Source organism: Macrotis lagotis, chromosome 5 (assembly GCF_037893015.1).
Source record: "Macrotis lagotis isolate mMagLag1 chromosome 5, bilby.v1.9.chrom.fasta, whole genome shotgun sequence".
NCBI classification, from domain to species: Eukaryota; Metazoa; Chordata; class Mammalia; order Peramelemorphia; family Peramelidae; genus Macrotis; species Macrotis lagotis.
Genome location: NC_133662.1, coordinates 151,078,796 through 151,091,345, shown reverse-complemented (window position 1 = coordinate 151,091,345; position 12,550 = coordinate 151,078,796).

The window sequence follows — 12,550 nt, the reverse complement described above, 5'->3', positions numbered from 1 at the left end:
GCAATTGCTTTCATATCAAACTTTTCACTTTATGGGGTTTATTATTTTTCTAATCAATCCATTGTCAAACATTGCAAAAAGTGCCAATCTCCTAGTTTGCTTATAATATTATCTTTTATGTTTAAATCTAGTACCCATTTTGATTTTATCTTGGTACAGGGTGTGAGATGTTGGTCTACTCCATGTTTGTGCCACACTAACCTCCAATTTTCCCAACAGTTTATATAAAAAAGAGAGTTTTTAATCCCAGAACCTGGATTCTTTGAGTTTATGTAACAGCAGATTATTATACTCATTTCCTGCTGTCTCTTTTGCACCTAGTCTATTCCACTCATCCACCACTCCATTTCTTAGCCAATACCAGACAGTTTTGATGGCTGTTGCTTTATAATAGCATTTTAGTTCTGCTAGGGTTAAGCCACCTTCTTTTGCACTTTTTTTCATCGAATTCCTGGAGATTCTTGACTTTTTATTTCTCCATATTAATTTACTTAGAATTTTTTCTAACTCATTAAAGTAATTCATTTTGGAATTTTGTTTGGTAGGGCACTAAATAAGTAGTTTAAATTAGGTAGAATTATCATTTTTTATTATATTAGCTCAGCCTATCCGTGAGGAGTTGATATTTTCCCAGTTATTTAAATCTGTTTTTATTTGTGTGAGAAGTGCTTTGTAATTGCTTTCATAGAGATTCTGAGTCGGCTTTGGCAGGTCAATTCCCAAGAATTTTGTACTTTCTGAAGTTACTTTGAATGAGATTTTTCTTTCTCGCTCTTGCTGTTGTATCTTGCTAGTAGTATATAGAAAAGTTGGGGATTTGTTTTATATCCTGAAGTGGCTAATTGTTTATCGTAGTTTTTTGGATGATTTTTTTTAGGATTCTCTAGGCATACCATCATGTCATCTGCAAAGAGTGTGAATTTTGTTTCTTCCTTCCCAATTCTAATTCCTTCAATTTCTTTTTCTTCTCTTATTTCTGAAACTAACTTTTCTAATACAAAATTGAATAGTATTGGTGATAATGGACATCCTTGTTTCACTCCTGATCTTATTGGGAATACCTCTAGCTTATCCTCTTTGCATATAATGCTTGTTGATGCTTTCAGACAGAAACTGTTTATTTATTATTCTAAGGAACAGTCCATTTATTCCTATGCTCTTTAGTGTTTTTAGTAGGGATGGATCCTGCATTTTGTCAAACTTTTTTTCAGCATCTGTTTAGATAATCATATGATTTCTGACAGGTTTGTTATTGATATACTTAATCATACTCACACTTTTCCTAATATTAAACCAACCCTGCATTCCAGGAATAAATCCTGCTTGGTCATAGTGTATTATCCTCGTGATAATTTGCTGTAATTGCTTTGCTAAGGTTTTATTTAAGATTTTTGCATGTATATTCAATAAGGAGATAGGTCTATAATTTTACTTCTCTGTTTCCACTCTTCTTGGTTTAGGTATCGGCACCATATAGGTGTCATAGAAAAAGTTAGAGTTCTGTCTTCACCTATTTTTCCAAAGAGTTTATATAGAATTGGAACCAATTGTTTCTTAAACATTTGATAGAATTTGATAGATTTCACTTGTGAATCCATTTTGTCCTGTAGATATTTACTTAGGGAGTTCAATGATGGCTTGTTGAAATTCTTTTTCTGAGATAAGATTATTTATTTAGGTATTTAATTTACTCTTCATTTAACCTGGGCAACATATTTTTGCAAATATTCATCCATTTCACTTAGATTAACAAATTTATTAGCATACAGTAGGGCAAAACAATTGGCAATTATTACTTTAATTTCCTCCTCATTGGTAGTGAGTTCATCTTTTTCATTTATGATACTAGTAATTTGACTTCCTTCTTTTTTAATCAAATTAATCAAAGGTTTATCAACTTTATTGTTTTTAATAAAACCAACTCTTGTTTTGTTTTATTAGTTCAATAGTTTTCTTGCTTTTGATTTTGTTAATTTCTCCTTTATTTTTTACAATTTCTAATGTTGTATTTAAATGGCAGTTTTGAATTTGTTCTTTCTCTAATTTTTTATTTCATTGATTTCTTTCCCTAATTTATTCCTGTAAGCATTTAAAGATATAACATATCCCCTGACAACTGCCTGTGCTATATCCCATAAGTTTTGGTGTGTTGTCTCATTATTGTCATTATCTAGGATGAAATAATTAATTCTTTCTATAATTTTTGTTTGATCCAATCATTCTTTAAAATGAGGGTATTTAGTTTCCAATTAGTTTTAGGTCTATCTCTCCATGTTCCATTATTACATGCAATTTTTATTGCATTTTGATCTTAGGATGTATTCACTATTTCTGCCTTTATTAATTTGATTATAAGGTCAATTTTTGTGTGTCATGTACTGCAGAAAAAAAGAATATTCCTTTCTATTTCCATTCAATTTCCTCCAAAGTTCTATCATGTCTATGTTTTCTAACATTCTATTTACCTCCTTAACTTCCTTCTTGTTTATTTTATGGTTAGAGAGCCGGAGGTTGAGATCTCCTACTAGTAGAGTTTTGCTGTCTATGTCTTCCTGCACCTCATTCAACTTCTCCTCTAAGAATTTGGATGCTATACCACTTAGTGCATACACATTTAGTATTGAAATTGCTTCATTGTCTATCATAACTTTTAGGAGGATATAGTTTTCTTCTTTATCTCTTTTAATGAGATCTATTTTTGCAGCTACTTTGTCTGATATATAGATTGCTACCCCTGAATTTTTTCACTTCAGCTGAAGCAAAATATATTTTGCTCCAACCTTTTCCTTTTACTCTTTATGTATCTCTCTGCTTCAAATGAGTTTCTTATAAGCTCATATAGTAAGATTCTGATTTTTAATCCACTGTGCTATTCACTTACATTTTATAGGAGAGTCCATCCCATTCATATTCAAAATTATAGTTACTAACTCTTTATTGCTCTCTATGGTCTCTCCCCTCTGTATTTCCCTTTTTTCCACTTTATCCATATTCCCCAATATTTTGTTTCTGAATACCACCGCATTTAATGTGTTTGCTCCCTTATATCCAATCCCCCTCCCCTTTCTTTCCCCTTTCCCTTTGTCCCTTTTTCCTTCCCTTCCTTCTGATAGTTCCTCTTTTCTTCCTCCCTCCCATTTCCCCTTTCAATATATGAAAGGTAAGATAAGATTCTTAACTTAAAATGAGTATGCATATGTTAACATTAAGTCAAGTCTGATGAGAGTAAGATTCAAGCAGTTCTAAGCTCCTCCCTTCATCCCCCCTCTATTACAGTTGATCCATTGTACCTCTTTATGTATTGTTATTTTCCTCATTCAGTCTCTTTCATCCTTCTGTTTCTGTACTGCCCCCTTTTTAGTTTTTTTGCAAGGCAAGGATCTAAGTGACTTGCCCAAGGTTACACAGCTAGGCAATTCTTATGTGTCTGAGATCAGATTTGAACTCAGGTCCTCCTGACTCCAGGGCTGGTGCTCTATCCAATGTGCCACCTAGCTGTCTGTCCTCTATTTTCAAGGAGATATTGTTTTTAAATTATTCTATCAGAGTCACAGAAAAGTCATGAGTGTCCATCACTTCTGGCTAAGTATATTGTAACTCTGATAAAGTTAAAATTCTCAAGAGTTATGAGAATCTTTCTCCCAGGTGGGATATAGCCGGTTTCATGCTATTAGACAGTCATTTATTTTTTCCTTTTCCCTTTTTTTACCTTTCCATGTGTCTCTTGCGTCTCCTATTTGAAGTCCAAATTTTCTATTGCTTTGGTCTTTTCACCAGGATGAGTTGGAATTCTCCTATTTCATTGAATGTCCATGTTTTCCTCTGGAAGAGAAGGCTAAATTTTCCAGGAGAACAGATTTTTGTTTACATTCCAAACTCCCTTGTTCTTTGGTATATCTCATTCCAGGCCATTTGATCCCTTAATTTTGAGGAGGCCAGGTCCTATGTAATCCTTACTGTGGTATCTTGGTATCTAAATTGTTTCTTTCTGGCTGCTTTCAAGATTTTCTCTTTTATCTGATAGTTCTGGAATTTGGCCACAATATTCCATGCTGTTTTCATTTTGGGATGCCTTTCAGGAGAGATTGATGTATTCTTTCAATAACTAATTTGCCTTCTGGTTTGATGTTGTTAGGGCAATTTTCCATCACTAAATTCTGTAATATTGAGTCCAGGCTTTTTTTTTCCTCTTCGATGTTTTCTAGAAGCCCAATGATTCTTAAGTTGTCTCTCCTGGATCTATTCTCGAGGCCAGTGGTTTTACTGATGAGAAATTTCACATTTTCTCCTATTTCTTTTTATTTTGGGGGTTTTATTTAATAGATTATTTTTAAAAAATTTAAGATAATGGGATTAAGTGATTTGCCCAAGGTCACACAGCTAGGTAATTATTAAGTGTCTGAATTCGGATTTGAACTCAGGTCTTTCTGACTCCAGGGCCAGTGCACTATCCACTGTGCCACCTACCTGACCCATTTAATAGATTCTTGTTGTCTCATAAAGTCATTAGTTTCCACAGTTTCCATTTCTTTTTAGAGAAGAATTTTCTTCATTTACTTTTTGCCACTCTGTTTCCAATTTATCAATTTTATTTTTGAAGGAGTTTTCCATTTGCCCAATTGAGGCTTTAAAAGAATTATTTTCTTTTTGCATTTGTCAAATTGTATTTTCTAAGGATTTGTTTTCTTGTGGCAAGGTGTTAATTTTATCCTGAGTTTGTTTTACCAATTTTTCCAATTGATTTTTAAACTCCTTCCTCTTCTCTTCTCAGAAGTCTCTCTGGACTGGAGATCAATTCATATTCTCCTCAGGAGTTATGGTTCTCTATGAGTTAGTGTCTTTGGCTTCAAAGTAGATTTCAATGGGCCCCTTCTACTGATCTTTCTTCATTTTTCTAAGATTTTGGGCTGGGGGATGGGCTGGCTCACAATTTGGTTTTGAAAACTCTAGATGCTTAGCTCCCTGGGCTTAGTAACTCCAAGTGGGCCAGGATGTAGGGAGTGCTGGTTACCTTCTCTGGAGTGTCTGTGAGCTTGATCTGTGGTCCACTCTCTAGACCTGAGGGGTGGGGGGGAGCAGTAAGATTTCAATTTTCCTTGAACAATGTAGGCTGGGTCTTTGGGTCATTTAATTAATCTCTGGACTAAGAGAGATCTGCTACCCAAACCTGAGTCTGGGGGGTGTGGAGGTTGTTACTGTATTTGTTCTGGGAAAAATCCCTTTTTCTTATAGGGATGTTGGGGGTGGCCTCTACTGGAAAAAAGAGGAATCCATTGAAAATGCGGGACTCCTGGCCCTGGTCTTCCAGGCCAACAGAACTAACCAGATTGATGTCTAGCCACTGTGCTGGAGCTCCCCCACCCACTGCGCTGCTCTCCTGCCTGCCCACAAAGTCAAAGCTTCCAAAGCTGCTCTTAGGTTAGTTTGGGTTCTCACCCACTACCCCTGCACTGACTCTCTGCCCCAGCTCAGCCAAGTTCCCCAGACACAGACCTTGTTGGTAGATTTTCTTTTTTGTTCTTTTTGGATTTTGTGGATTAGAATTTTGTTAAAAGGCTTGATTCTTATTAATCTGAGGGAAAGTCAGAAGATCTTAGCACAGTGCCTAGCTTCTCTCTGCCACCTTGGCCAGAAACATTTTATGAGTTCCAAATCATTTTAATTAAATTTAATTAAAATTTTAATTAAATTTAATTAAAGAAATGCAAATTAAAACATTAAACCATGAAGTGCTACCTCACAACTATCAGATTGCCTAAAAAATCAAAAGGGGAAAATCATCAATGTTGGAGATGTTGTAGGGAAACGAGACATTAATGTAGTTAGTGGAGTTGTGAACTAATCCACTCACTCTAGACACCAATAGTAATAAATCTGATCATACCCTTGACCCAGCTATACCAATACTAGACCTATATCCAAAATAAATTATAAAAAATGGGAAAAATCCCATATGTTCAAAAATATTTATAAAAACTTTTTTTTTGTAGTGGCAAAGAATTAGAAATTCAGGTAATACCTATCAATTAGGGAATGGCTGAATAAATTATGGTATATGAATGAGTACTATATTTCAATAAAAAATCATGATCAGTTAGATTTCTGAAGATCCTGGAAAGACTTGCATACACTGACATTGGGTGAAATGAGCAGAACCATTATTCATATTGACAACAACATTGATGGATTCAGCTCCTCTCAACAGTTTATTTATCAAAATAATCCTAAAAGACTTGTGATGGAAAATGCCAATCTGAAAGCAGAGCAAAGCCTACTATCACTTTTAAAAACTTATTTTAGGGGGGGCTAGATGGTGCAATAGATAGAGCACTGACCCTGGAGTCAGGAGAACCTGAGTTCAAAATCAGGTTGCAGACACATAATAATCAATTTTTTTGTTTGACTTCGGGAAAGTCACTTAACCCCATTGCCTTATAAAAACTGAAAACAAAAACAAAAACCTTATTTTATATTTTTCTTTCTCATGGTTCTCTTTTCCCTTTTGTTCTCATTCTATATTCACAATATGACTATTATGGAAATATGTGTAACTCTATTGCACATATGCAAATTATCAGATTATTCATTGTCAAGGGGGAAAAGGGAGGAAATGAAGGGTAGTAGAAAAGTGTGGGAGTTAAAAGCTTTCAAAAAGATGAATGTTGAAAATTACCTTTCCATGTAGTTCTAAAAAAATAACATAACATAAAAATCATCTTGTTATTCATAACATATGTTTACTTCTTCACCCTCTGCAAGAGATAAGAGATTCATAAACTGTATTTACCTTCATCATAACATTATTTCTTACAGTTATCTTAAACATCAAAAAGAGTATTTCAAATATTTCATAAAATTGTTCCTTTTTTGTTACTGTCTTTTGTCATACAATGAAAGTAACTGAATGCCCCCTTCTTTTCATCTTTGAGGAAAAACAATGAGCTATCTTTCCATATATCTATGTTTTTAGGTGTACTATTTTTATTTATAGTAAAAATATCAAGTCAAGTCAAATCATCATGAATTTACAAAGAACTTATTGTTTCAAACTCTCTTCTAAAAAACTAAGGATATGGGGCAGCTAGGTGGCGCAGTGGATAGAGCACCAGCCCTGGAGTCAGGCATACCTGAGTTCAAATCTGGCCTCAGATATTTAATAATTACCTAGCTGTGTGGCCTTAGGCAAGCCACTTAACCCCAATGCCTTGCAAAAACCTAAAAAAAAAAAAAAAAAAAAAACAACTAAAGATACAAATTGCAGCAAAAACAGTCACTGACCTCATTGAGGTAACAAGCTAACAGGAGAAGCAACTTGCAAAAACTATGCAAAAAAACAAAATATATAATGATCAATTGGTGGTAACCTAAGAGAAAAGGCACAACTCTTTGGGGATAAGATCATTCTTCTTGCAGAATGTCCAATTTCAGTCATAATTTGAAGGAAGTCAGAATATGAAAGAAGAGAAGACATAACAACTGAACAATAACAAGTCTACTATTAACCACACTACTTTTTATTGTTATTTTATTGAAGATATTATTTGAGTTTTACAATTTTCCCCCCAATCTTATTTCCCTCTCCCACCTCCCCACAGAAAGCAATCTGTCAGTCTTTACTTAGTTTCCATGTTGTATATTGATCCAAATTGTGTGTGATGAGGGAGAAATCATATCCTTAAGGAAGAGACCAGAAGTCTAAGAGGTAACAAGATCAGATAATAAGATATGTTTTTTTTTCCTAAATTAAAGGAAATAGTCCTTGAACTTTGTTCAAACTCCATGGCTATTTATCTGAATACAGAAGGCACTCTCCTTTGCAGACAGCCCAAAATTGTCCCTGATTGTTGCACTGATGAAATGAGCGAGTCCTTCAAGGTTGAACATCACCCCCATGTTGCTGTTAGGGTATACAGTGTTTTTCTGGTTCTGCTCATCTCACTCAGCATCAGTTCATGCAAATCCCTCCAGGCTTCCCTGAAATCTCATCCCTCCTGGTTTCTAATAGAACAATAGTGTTATATGACATACATATACCACAGTTTGCTAAGTCATTCCCCAATTGAAGAACATTTACTTGATTTCCAATTCTTTGCCATCACAAACAGGGCTGTTATAAATATTTTTGTACAAGTGATGTTTTTACCCTTTTTCATCATCTCTTCAGGGTATATATACCCAGTAGTGGTATTGCTGGGTCAAAGGGTATGCACATTTTTGTTGCCCTTTGGGTGTAGTTCCAAATTTCTCTTCAGAAAGTTTGGATGAGTTCACAGCTCCACCAACAGTGTAATAGTGTCCCAGATTTCCCACAACCTTTCCAACAATGATCATTATCCTTTCTGGTCATATTGGCTAATTTGAGAAGTGTGAGGTGGTACCTCAGAGAAGCTTTAACTTGCATTTCTCTAATAAATAATAATTTGGAGCAATTTTTCATATGGCTATGGATTGCTTTGATCTCCTCATCTGTAAATTGCCTTTGCATATCCTTTAACCATTTGTCAATTGGGGAATGGCCTTTTCTTTTAAAAATATGACTCAGTTTTTTGTATATTTTAGAAATGAGTCCTTTATCAGAATCATTAGTTTTAAGTATTGTTTCCCAATTTACTACATTTCTTTTGATCTTGGTTACAGTGGTTTTATTTCTGAACAAAGCTTTTTAATTTAATGTAATTGAAATCATCTAGTTTTTTGGTGATGTTCTCCAACTCTTCCTTAGTCATAAACTGCTCGTCCTTGATCTTCTAATTTGCTTATAGTATTGTTTTTATGTCTAAGTCCTGTAACTATTTGGATCTTACCTTGGTAAAGGGTGTGAGGTGTTGGTCTAATCTAAGTTTCTTCCATACTAACTTGCAATTATCCCAGAAGTTTTTATCAAAGAGGGATTTTTTGTCCCAATAGCTGGATTCTTTGAGTTTATCAAACAACAGATTACTATAATCATCTCCTGCTTTTGCACCTAGTCTGTTCCACTGTTTCACCACTCTATTTCCTAGCCAATAAAAAACAGTTTTATCAACCTCACTACTCCCCCATCTCCATCTTATAGATTATAGCATCAAATGAAGTTTTGTACCAAATAATCTGGTAGAGAAGCTTTAATTCAGATTTTCGTGTTTCAAATTCAGTTTTTCCCTATTATACTATGTAGGCTGGTCCTAACATGACAGGTTATGGACAGGCCTAAACTCAAAGTCTTTCCAGATGGAATGTACTCATCACCAATTACATTAAACTTTCACAGATTTGGAGAACACAGGGAAATTTCAAAATTGTGTTTTAAAATTTTTAAAATGTTTGTTAAATTATAATTTACTACATTTATTGAGAATCTATCATGAGTAGTGCATTGTTAGTGACTTCAAAGGGTATATTATGGTCCTTGCCCTCCATAAGGGGGAGTTAGATTGTGAATAATTTTGAAAATCAGAATGAATAGTTTGGTACTTTGTTCTTTATTTTTGAAGACAGTAGTGACATAGGCATAATAGTCACTTGGAAAAAACTAATATTCCATTGGAATTATAAAGAAATTTTCATTCTAAAGAGACAATGATAATTTCAAAGACAGGAATCATAAGTTCACAGAAATGGGATCATAAGTATAACAGTGAGAAGAGAAAGAAAAGTGGCAATTTGATAAAAAAAAAAAAAAACACTTGCCTATTTGATAAGACATTAAATATTCTCCAACACATTTCAATGGGTTAAAAAGAAAGAACACTACATTTGGAGTCAGGAAACCTAAAGTCCTTAGCTTGGATATGTTATGGACTACTTCTTTTACATTAGGTAATTTAACTACCCTGTGCCTCAGTGTTCCCATCTATAAATTGAGGAGGTGAAGTAGGTGATCTCTAAAGTCACTACCAGTTCTAGGAATTATAATCATAAATTCCTTGAGTGCTGAGATCATTGCTCTTTTATCCCCCAGAGAGCCAAGTTCAATGTACCCTTGTTAAATGAATGATTTCAGATAATTATATGGGTACCCAGCCTATTTGTGGAGAAATGTAAGGCCAAAACATGGAATCTGTATTCTTCCAAAGCAAAATCATCTTCTCACTTTATTTAATTGAAGAAGCAAAACACGCAGTAAATTAAATCCAATTTACATGCATTTGTGCATGCAATGTAGATCTTGGCATTAACTAGGGGAAGAACTGTTTATAAACTTAGACTGCCTTATATTTGATTTTAATATTAATTGTTTACTTAAATTTTTCCTTTCCTTCTCTTATGTTAAAGAAAAAATATCAGAGTTCTCTATTTTCTAATTTAATGCATGAAAAATACATAAGAAATTTTTAAAAAGAAAAACACAATCTTCAGAAACTACTCAATTTCTCTGGTTCTATAGTAGCAATACCCACAGACACAGGAGGAAGCTAGCAATTTCTTAAAGAATTTCAAATGGATTTTACTCATGCAGATTGGTTGTGTTTAATTATATTTATCATTCCAAAATATTCTGCACTTATAAAAATATTGAATGATTTGTTCAAGAAGCAATGTGCAGTGTCATATTTTATGAAATTTTGCATGCCATATGTATCAATTTTTATATAAACTTAAGAACAGACTTTAAATAAAGGCTTTGAATTCAATTCTCCATCAGTTTCTTTATCTCATTACCCATAACATATGTGTGTATGTATATACATATATATGTTTTGCATGCATGAAAATTTTACCTGGATTCCTTGCTCATTTATACAGATTTTAGTTTAATTCATGTGTCCAAATCATCCCAACTCAGCTAGATTTAAGTTTTTGAGTATGCAAGTACTAAAAAAGAACTTTTTACTTGATTTGTCTTCATTGTTTTAATTTTTTTCAATTACGTTGGATCTTTTTCTAACTTAACATATTATTGTCCCTAATATTATTACTATAGAATTATCTTTAAAAAAATAAAGATCACAGGCCCCAAAAATCTGAAGACTTAAAGTTTAATTAGACCCAAGTTCAAGACTCAAACCAATATTAGATCTTTCCAGAAGGCACAAGAAAGCTTCTCCATCTGCTATGTCTCACTTTAGTATGTACCAGTTGGAGCTATTAATGCCCTACAAAAGAAGAAAGACAAAAATGTTTCTAGAATCAGAAGTTAAAGGTAAAATTAATAACTTTTTGTAGGCTGTTGAAGTACAGTGGGATAAAGGTGGTTAGCACTTGTTCTTACATTGATAACTATGAAACAATAAAAAGAATAAAAATGAGCTTTGGTATTTGAAAAAAAAATAGATTAGTGACAGTGCCAACAGCAACCAACCCAAACTTGTATATCCCATGTCCTATTTTTTTCTAGCCTACTTCTTTTCTGAGTTCTTATTGAGGGAAGGAATTGCTCTGTTTTTAGTCACAGAATCATAAAATCTTAGGGTTAGAAGGTTTCTCAGTGATCCTCTAATTCAATTCTCCTTCTTATAAGAATGAAGAAACTGAGACTAGAAAGGTAGAAAAAATTTACATGCTAATATTATTCATTTGAGGACATGATCTGTTTTGACAATTTTGCCTCTTTGTCTCCTATTGAATTCCAAGTGCCCCAAGGTGCTTATGTGAGGCTTTTTCTTATCCTTTTTTAGGTCTATCATTCAAATTATACTTTCTGCCCTTAATCTCCCACTACCAGTATGAAACCTACTGAAACTTAGTTCATTTATTATTTAAATATTCATCAGGTACCTACTATATGTAGTGCACAATATTGGTATTAGGATACAGATAAAGGTCAATAAGACAAGATATCCCCATGATAATAAATTCTCATTTTGGAGGAATAAAACATAGAAGTAGATAACAGAAAAATAATACAATATGGAACTTACAGAGAAAGAATACAAAATGAGATAATGGAGAAATTACTTAATAATAAGAGAATCAATGAAAACTTTATGTAAGAAGATAACATGCTCTTGAAGTAGGAAGCATAGTTATAGAGTTTGAAAGGACCTTGAAAGTCATATTGCCCAAATTCTTCAACTTACAAATGAGATCTAGGGTTCAAATGTTTCTTAGAAAATACATAGTAGATCACAGATCCAGGCACTGAATTCAAGTACTCTAAATTCAAATACAAACACAATGCATGTTGCCTCCTTTTATTTTCACAGAGGTTGAGAAGATAATAGGACCAAATATTAGTTGGTGGGTGTTGGAGTAATTTATGTGTAGAAATGGTATGTACAAAGGGAAAAAAAGTGAGAAAATAATGTATTATTGTGATTATTATTTATCAATATAATTCTTTTATCTTATAACTCATTGTAGTTTATTTAATGCATATGTGATCCTTTGACTACTGTGCTAAAAATTATGGAACTCCAAAGATGTACAAGACTTCCAGTTTTATATAGTTCTTAGCTTTCCTGTTATTACACCTCATGGGGGAATCCCCTGGTCCCCACCCTACTCTTTTAGAAAGGCTGTCATAAGCCTCTATAAAGACCATCAAAGTGAAGCTCCCAACAACCTGAGATATGGTCAATAAAAGGATACAAAAGAATGACTCCACTCTTGGATCTAAGGAAAAGCCTGG